This window comes from Aedes aegypti, chromosome 3, assembly GCF_002204515.2.
Source record: "Aedes aegypti strain LVP_AGWG chromosome 3, AaegL5.0 Primary Assembly, whole genome shotgun sequence".
NCBI lineage: Eukaryota > Metazoa > Arthropoda > Insecta > Diptera > Culicidae > Aedes > Aedes aegypti.
The window spans coordinates 261084707-261094553 of NC_035109.1; the positions used below are offsets into that span (position 1 = coordinate 261084707).

At 42.7% G+C, this 9847-nt stretch overlaps 2 long non-coding RNA genes across 2 annotated transcripts; both read left to right on the forward strand.

Moving 5' to 3' along the window:
* Positions 1-1509: 1509 nt before the first annotated feature.
* Positions 1510-2130, forward strand: LOC110679856. The gene is made up of 2 exons (XR_002502757.1): positions 1510-1926; positions 1989-2130. It is a non-coding gene; the product is annotated as an uncharacterized LOC110679856 (long non-coding RNA).
* A 5995-nt stretch (positions 2131-8125) lies between these two features.
* On the forward strand, positions 8126-8803 carry LOC110679857. Its single transcript, XR_002502758.1, has 2 exons — positions 8126-8599; positions 8662-8803. It is a non-coding gene; the product is annotated as an uncharacterized LOC110679857 (long non-coding RNA).
* Positions 8804-9847: the final 1044 nt, after the last annotated feature.

Genomic DNA, 9847 nt, shown 5'->3' on the forward strand with positions numbered 1-9847 from the left:
ACCGATAAGAATTAAGAATTCATTGAATTCTAACGACTACCATTGGAATCACTACAATTCCCATAAAAATCTCTACATTCTAAATTCTAGAAATTCCAAGGATACTATCAGAAACCCCACCAAAATAAAGAGAATATCACAGAAACACTTAGAACTTCCGGAATTAAACATGCTGTTAAGAAAAAAAAACACGGGGAGCATTAAAATTCTACCGCAAATTCACCAGAATCTCAGTACTGGTGCTAGAAAATATCTGGTTCCTAATTTGATGCCTGTAATCTCAAGATCTCTTCATAGATGTTAAGCTAATATTAAAAAAAATCATCAATCACTGGCGTGGCGAAGACCGAAAACCACTAAGAAAATTCTTTGAGGTACCATCATCATAATATCATAAACATAAAGAGAATTCCAGACTAATCGCAAAATTACACTACAAATCTTGTCAAATTACAGCACCATCATGATTTTGTGCAAATTGTCGCGTAATCGAATAGATTCTTTCCCAAGTAACCACTAAGCCGTATAAAACGGCTCCAAGTTGGTTCTATAGTCGACTTAAAGGCTTGGCTATCAGAGCTTATTGGAACTATATCGCAATTAAGAGCTGCTATAGAGCCACTTTTGGCGAATTATTCGGCTGATAAACGGCCTACTCGTTCCAAGTCTCTGAAGTGAGGAGTGTCAAAATTTTATAGCACATGGATTGAAGAAAAAGGAAAAAAATGTTTGTTTATTTTCCGTCCTTTTCTACCTTTTTATGTTCCTAATCAGAGTTGTTTTTTTTGTTACGTGATCCAGGTTCGAACTTATGTTTCCGAGGCTCCTATTACATGATTTTCCCTAGATTTTCCAACTGCTCCACCTATGCATTGATGGTTTAGTTCGCCCAGGATACTATTTAAAGCATAAGATATTACCCAGATATCCAGTTAGCCCCGGTAAGGATGCTAGCAAACTCATGGAAGAGGCCACGGACTACATTGCAGTATATAATGGTGGAAGTGAAATCCCTTAACAACTAATCCTTCTTTTCAATGAGATGATCTCGCGGAATAACGCCAAAAACTATTTCATGATTCATTTTTTTTATTTTCTCTCGCTGTTCTTGCTATGGTTTGGAATGAGAAAGTTCTTTATGAGGAATGTTGCAAATCGGAAGCATTTAAATCCTTATTGTTTCCACTACTCATGAATTTCTGGACATCTTCTGCAATCATTCTGCTGTTCAGAATGCATTTTAACCAAATTTGATCATCGAATCTAAATTTGTTTTGATTGAAATCTGTTTCGGCTTTGTTGTCATAACTGTCATGTCACCAAGCCGTTTATAAGCATTCACAGCCCTTGTGTACTGCTAATAGGCACAGCCCAGGTAACCAGTAAGCACTGTTATAAGCGGTAAATGGGCTGTTCAACGGCATTTCAGTGCCAACTGGCAGCATATAACATTTTTAAATGCTTTTAGGCATTGTAATCCACAAGCCCTGAAATTAGCTGTATACGGGTGTTGCGTACACCCTACGCGAGAACTCACACAGTCCAACAACTCGTTAACCGCAGACCCGTAATCGATTACTTTGCCCGAAGATGTAAAGGTTGCTGCGATCGTTGACAGCTGAGTGGGAGCCTGTCATATCGATACGAGACAAGAGGAGTGTAGATGTCATAGCAATAGCATGCGTGATGTGCTCTGGATTGAATTTATTGAAATCGCTAATAATTGTGAATTAATAGTAAATTTGAACTCGCTATCCATCAGTTAATCCCAGTAAATTTGTAGAAACTAGAATAACGGATAGGTGAGATATTCCAATTCGTATAAACCTTAAACACGAGTCACTATTGTCTGATTTTAGGTTAGCCTTGATCGTAGATTTGTACGGCCAATACGTGTATCTAATAGTGCTGATAACGCTTAAAACGGTACTGAGTTTATTAATCTATTACTTGAATACTTATAACCTAATATCGACTATTTACTGTAGCCATTGAATTGAAATTGGAAGCACATAAATTGAAATAGATCCAAACCCGTAGATAGCTACAGGAATCTTACAAACGTAAGTAACATAAAATTTGTACAACTAAGCAATACTTATAATTGAATTAATTACAGGAGAATTTTAATCTCCGAAGAATAAATACGGGATTAAAATCACGGAATCGAGTTTCCTTACACAGCTCAAGCAACACTTTAAAATTCTCGTTTGCGGGTGAACTGGATCCACAATGCAGCGATCATCTCAAGGACACGATGAGAGCAGCTTGGAGCAGAGCTGCCTGATGTGTGGGCAACCAGACACCAGCCAAATGGTTAGCTGTGACGAGTGCCATAGGTGGTACCATTTTGCTTGTGTAGGCGTTACTGAAGCTATTGCGGATTACGACTGGAGCTGCCAAAGATGCCATGACGCCAGAATCTCTCGTCCAGTCGGAACCACGCCCTTAGCCCCGCCAACAAGCCATGTTACACCACCAACCGTCACTGGAATGCTGCCAGCAGTAACGTCAGTGACCCAAAACACATCAGGAGAATCAAGTGTACACTACTCGGCACCGATCAGTGCTCTAACAATGCATCAACCTCTTTTGCAGCCGTCGTCTTCAAATAGTGTATACGATTCAACGCGTACTTATACAAGCTATATATCGATACCGTTGACGGACCCGGTAATCACAACTGCCCCGTCGACAATACCTGCATATGCTACATCAATTCCCTATGCCCAACCAGTACACCCTACATCTTCTACTTCGGTATCAGCAGAAGCCGCTCGCCAGAGTCTTGTATCGCAGCTACCCGCCGAACTGCGCCTTCGCTTCCTAGAAGAAGAGCAAGCACTCGAAATGAAGCATCTTGTGGAACGGTATCAGTTACTAATGGATCGTAATCCCGTTTCGGCAACAAACAATATTTCGTCAGTTCCTTATCATGAGAACACGACGAATTCGGCAGCGCAGTGTCATTTATTTTCGGCTCATCAACCACGGATGACAACTGTAGGCGTACCACCCACTTCAATACTTCCGAACCCGCAGTACCACTCTTCTCCGGTGCAGAATCCTGGATGCTCGCATAGACCATTGCGCGGCGACATTTGTTTCGCTACCCAGCCTTCACCGGTACACAACCGCCCGAACCAAGATTTCCCACACGCTATTCCATTGCAAGCGTCAGGAGTCGGAAATGAGTCTGTGGTGCTCAACAGGAGTCAAATCGCTGCTCGTCAAGCCGTGTCTAAGGACCTGCCAGAGTATAACGGCGACCCGGAACAATGGCCACTATTTTTTGGTACCTTTGAGAGTTCAACTCGTATATGTGGGTACACTCCGGAAGAAAACATGATGCGGTTGCAGAAATGCTTGAAAGGGAAGGCTCTCGAAGCAGTACGTTGTCAGCTCCTGCATCCAGCAAACCTCGAAAGCGTAATGGCCACCCTCAAAATGCTCTTTGGTCGACCGGAAATCATTGTTCATTCTCTCATTCAGAAAATTCATGCTCTACCCGCACCAAAATCCGACAGATTGAGCACATTGATTGATTTTGCTATAGCCGTGAGGAATATGGTAGCGACTGTTCAAAACTGCAATCTGGATGAACATTTGTGCAATATCTCTCTTCTACAAAGCCTTGTAGATCGCCTTCCTCCTATGATCCGGTTGAATTGGGCGACTCATCGTCAGGGATTGTTCCGCGTTACTCTAACGGAGTTCAGCACGTGGCTTTACACGCTCGCTGAAGCAGCCAGCACGGTTACCATACCACAAATTCAAGTGGAACCTGAGAAATCACGACGAGTACGGAAGGATGACGCATTCTTAAACGCGCATAGTGAGACCGTAATAAAACCAAGCAACTACGAAGCAAATACGATCGCCAGTTCGAGTAAATGCATCATCTGTCAAGGAGCATGCGAAAACGTTGAAGAATGTAAGCATTTCCTGATACTGGATCATCCTTCCCGATGGAATTTACTCAGAGAGTACAAACTGTGTCGTTGCTGTCTCGCAAAACACCAGGGACCATGTAGAGTTACTAAGGTGTGTGGTAAACATGGATGCACTTTCAAGCATCACAGACTGCTGCATAATGACTCTAAAGATAAACGACCAGCAACGACTAGTGCAATCTCGGCCGTGAGTAGTCCTGAAGCTAGCAACACTATAGGCAACCAGAATGATGCTAGACATACTTGCAATACACATCGCGGTGACAACAAAACCGTACTGTTTCAGTACATCCCAGTCACACTCCGTAATCAAGATGTAAAGATTCGAACTTACGCTTTCTTAGATCTCGGATCATCGGTAACGCTGCTGGAAGAGAGTCTTGCTTCGAAATTGCAACTAAAAGGACAAAGCCATCCATTATGCCTTCGATGGACTGGCGACGCTTGTCGCTATGAAGATTCTGCAACAATAGTTGCTTTGGATATTTCCGGGTCATTCGACGAAGAGAGGACACACCGGCTCAGTGAAGTTTATACAGTTAAAGAGCTGAAGCTACCCAGTCAGACGTTATCGTTTGAAGAGCTGTCGAAGAAACATGATCATCTACGAGGATTGCCAATAGATTCGTACTCAAACGTTCAACCACGAATTTTGATTGGTATGAACAACGCTCGAATTGTAAATCCCATGGAAAGTCGAGAAGGAGAGGAACACGATCCCATAGCAGCCAGGACGAGATTAGGATGGATGGTATTTGGAACGTGTTCCGCAGGTGGCCAAGCAACATCCACAACTATTCCGCATAGCTTTCACGTGTGTCATCACATCACAGAAGCGGATGTGGAACTCAATTCCGTAGTTAAAGATTATTTCGCGCTAGAAGGCCTTGGCGTATCTAAGCCTGAAAGGCTGCTACTATCAAAAGAAGACGAATATGCTGCTGAGAAAATGCGTTCAGTGACAAAATTCGAAAATGGTAGATACTGTACCGGATTGCTATGGAAGTATGACAACATCAGACTTCCCGACAACAAGTCTATGGCACTACGACGCCACAACTGCTTGATGAAAAGAATGCAACGGGATCCTAAACTGAGTGAAACGTTGAAAGCAAAGATGGAGGAATACGTGTTGAAAGGCTACGTTCGAAAACTTTCCCCGGAAGAATTAAGGAAACCTATGGACCGCATTTGGTATTTACCAATGTTTCCCGTGTATAATCCCAATAAACCGAACAAAATCAGAATTGTTTGGGATGCGGCTGCGACCATAAGGGAAACCTCTCTTAACTCTGTTTTAATGAAGGGCCCAGATCAGTTAACACCGTTGCCCTTCGTGTTATACAGATTTCGTGAAAAACGAATAGCTATATCAGGGGATATCGCGGAGATGTTTCTTCGCGTTCAAATGAATGAAGATGATCAACAGTGCCAGCGAATTCTGTGGTGTGAGGCAGATGGAACGGTCGGAGAGTATGTTGTGACGGTCATGACCTTTGGCGCCAAATGCTCACCGAGCTGCGCTCAATTTATCGTTAGAGAAAACGCCGCAAGGTTCAGAACAGAATATCCAGAAGCAGTAGAGGTTATTGAGAAAGGCCATTATGTTGACGACATGCTAGCGAGCGTGGACACTGAAGAGGAGGCTATACAACTCGCCAAGAATGTTCACCACATACACCAGCAAGGGGGATTTACAATGAGAAATTGGATCTCAAACTCAAGGCTCGTCATTCAGGCACTAGGCAGTACGGAAATGACGGAGAAAAGCATTGATGGAAACAACGATACTGTATTAGAAAAGGTTTTGGGTTTGTGGTGGGACACCGAGACGGACACGTTTCGCTACAAACTATCGACGGAGCGAAATCAGCAACTGCTTACTGGCCAGAAGCATCCTACGAAACGTGACATTTTGCGTGTGATGATGTCAGTGTATGACCCTCTTGGACTGTTATCGAACTATATGGTACTGTTGAAGCTACTCTTTCAAGAAATCTGGCGGGAAGGCGTTTCGTGGGACGATGAAATCGGCGAGAGACAGGTGGAAAAATGGAACAACTGGCTGCTGCTACTTCCTGAGGCCGAGTCTATTCGAATTCCTCGATGTTATCACTTGTCGGCTTCGAAAGGGACACAACGAACTGTGGAACTACATACGTTTGCAGATGCCAGCGAATTAGGATATGCCGCGGTTTGCTATTTTCGATTCACTGAAGGTGAACAAATCTCTTGCTCGCTAGTAGGTGCAAAAAGTCGAGTGGCACCCCTCAAATTTGTGTCAATTCCCCGACTTGAGCTCCAGGCAGCGGTAATTGGTTCAAGACTAGCGAAAAGCATCGAACTTGGTCACTCCATTAAGATCTCGCGGCGATACTTTTGGACTGATGCCCGTGACGTTATGTGCTGGCTAAAGTCAGACCACCGAAAGTATTCGCAGTTCGTCGCATTTCGAGTTGGCGAAATATTGGATGAAACAGACCTGTCTGAATGGCAGTGGTTGTCTGGGAAATTCAACGTTGCCGATGAAGCAACAAAATGGAACGATCAAATTAGATTCGATGCGAGTTCACGATGGTTTTCCGGACCTCCGTTCTTGTCGAAGCCAAAAGAAGACTGGCCAATTACGTCATTTAATCAAGAAACCGTGGAAGAGATAAGAACGCATTTATTGCATCATAGCATTCAAGAAGGTGGTGATATCCTGAGAGCCGAGGACTATTCCAGTTGGATCCATCTCCGTAGAATCTCAGCTTTGGTTCTACGATTCTCCGCAAATATCAAGCACAAAAGGAACGCTGAACCAGCTCTGCTAGGACCACTAACCACCGAAGAATTACAAGCGGCTGAGACATACCTCTACAAACGCACTCAAAAGGAATGTTATGGCCACGAAATAGCAGTATTATCAGAAGATCAGAAGAAACCAGCTTTGCCGAAAACAAGCGCGTTGTATAAATTAAGTCCATCTCTTGACACCGTTGGGGTAATGCGTATACACAGTCGGATTGATGTGTCTGATTTCGCCGGTGAGAATACGCAATTTCCCATCGTATTGCCTCGTAGTCATCCTCTAACTAAGTTAGTACTGCAAGATATACATGAAAAATATCATCATCAATGCAATGAGACATTCGTCAATGAAGCTCGAAAGAAGTTTTACATACCAAAACTACGCGTTGAATGCAATAGAGTTCGTCGAGAGTGTCAGCGTTGTAAGATCCGTCTAGCCAAGCCATGCCCTCCTATGATGGCAAATTTACCAAAGGAACGATTGGCGGCGTACGTTCGACCCTTCTCGTACTCAGGCGTGGACTATTTCGGACCGTATCAAGTGGTTGTTGGCAGACGGTTGGAGAAACGCTGGGGAGTGCTGGTGACCTGTTTAACTACCAGGGCAATCATCATTGAAATTGCTCACAGTCTATCCACGGATTCATGTATTATGGCTCTCCAAAACTGTTTTGCCAGACGAGGAACTCCGATACAAATAATCAGCGATCGAGGTACGAATTTCGTTGGCGCATCGAAGGAGCTCAAAGATGCCTTGGCTCTTGTCGATAGTTCAAAATTAATCTCAGAGTTCACAACGCCTTCCACATCGTGGAAATTTAATCCGCCTGTGTGTCCTCATATGGGAGGAGCCTGGGAGCGCATGATACAAATCATTAAAAAGATATTGATGGAGATTAAACCAAAACGTTCACCGACTGACGAAGTATTAAGAAACATGATGATTAAAGTAGAAAACATTGTGAACAGTAGACCTCTGACACATGTTCCTGTCGACGATGAGTCGTCTTCAGCATTAACGCCTAATCACTTTCTGGTCGGCTCTTCTAATGGCTCGAAGCCACTCGTACCGTATCAAGACTGCGCGACGGTGATGAGACAGTCCTGGAAAACATCCGAAATACTTGCCAACTACTTCTGGAAGCGATGGGTACACGACTATACTCCAGAAATTGCTCGTCGTTCGAAGTGGTACAGCCCAAGTAAGCCAATTGCTGTTGGAGACATTGTTGTAATTGTGGATTCTACTTTTCCGAGAAATTGTTGGCCAAAAGGACGAGTAATATCCGTGAAAACCTCATTAGATGGACAAGTTCGGTCGGCCGTAATTCAGACCGCAGGTGGAGTTTATGAGAGGCCTGCGACCAAACTAGCAGTGTTGGACATACGTACAAACATGAGTAGCATGGACCAACGCCCAAGTACTGGGGGGGAGTGTTGCGTACACCCTACGCGAGAACTCACACAGTCCAACAACTCGTTAACCGCAGACCCGTAATCGATTACTTTGCCCGAAGATGTAAAGGTTGCTGCGATCGTTGACAGCTGAGTGGGAGCCTGTCATATCGATACGAGACAAGAGGAGTGTAGATGTCATAGCAATAGCATGCGTGATGTGCTCTGGATTGAATTTATTGAAATCGCTAATAATTGTGAATTAATAGTAAATTTGAACTCGCTATCCATCAGTTAATCCCAGTAAATTTGTAGAAACTAGAATAACGGATAGGTGAGATATTCCAATTCGTATAAACCTTAAACACGAGTCACTATTGTCTGATTTTAGGTTAGCCTTGATCGTAGATTTGTACGGCCAATACGTGTATCTAATAGTGCTGATAACGCTTAAAACGGTACTGAGTTTATTAATCTATTACTTGAATACTTATAACCTAATATCGACTATTTACTGTAGCCATTGAATTGAAATTGGAAGCACATAAATTGAAATAGATCCAAACCCGTAGATAGCTACAGGAATCTTACAAACGTAAGTAACATAAAATTTGTACAACTAAGCAATACTTATAATTGAATTAATTACAGGAGAATTTTAATCTCCGAAGAATAAATACGGGATTAAAATCACGGAATCGAGTTTCCTTACACAGCTCAAGCAACAACGGGTATATAACGCTATGTTACAGGGCTTGTAAACCCTGTGCCTATTAGCAGTACACAAGGTCTGTGAATGTTTATAAACGGCTTGGTGACATGACAGTTATGACAACAAAGCCGAAACAGATTTCAATCAAAACAAATTTAGATTCGATGATCAAATTTGGTAAAATGCATTCTGAACAGCAGAATGATTGCAGAAGATGTCCAGAAATTCATGAGTAGTGGAAACAATAAGGATTTAAATGCTTCCGATTTGCAACATTCCTGATAAAGAACTTTCTCATTCCAAACCATAGCAAGAACAGCGAGAGAAAATAAAAAAATGAATCATGAAATATTTTTTGGCGTTATTCCGCGAGATCATCTCATTGAAAAGAAGGATTAGTTGTTAAGGGATTTCACTTCCACCATTATATACTGCAATGTAGTCCGTGGCCTCTTCCATGAGTTTGCTAGCATCCTTACCGGGGCTAACTGGATATCTGGGTAATATCTTATGCTTTAAATACTATCCTGGGCGAACTAAACCATCAATGCATAGGTGGAGCAGTTGGAAAATCTAGGGAAAATCATGTAATAGAAGCCTCGGAAACATAAGTTCGAACCTGGATCACGTAACAAAAAAAACAACTCTGATTAGGAACATAAAAAGGTAGAAAAGGACGGAAAATAAACAAACATTTTTTTCCTTTTTCTTCAATCCATGTGCTATAAAATTTTGACACTCCTCACTTCAGAGACTTGGAACGAGTAGGCCGTTTATCAGCCGAATAATTCGCCAAAAGTGGCTCTATAGCAGCTCTTAATTGCGATATAGTTCCAATAAGCTCTGATAGCCAAGCCTTTAAGTCGACTATAGAACCAACTTGGAGCCGTTTTATACGGCTTAGTGGTTACTTAGGAGGGTTTACAAGCCCTGTAACATAGCGTTATATACCCGTATACAGCTAATTTCAGGGCTTGTGGATTACAATGCCTAA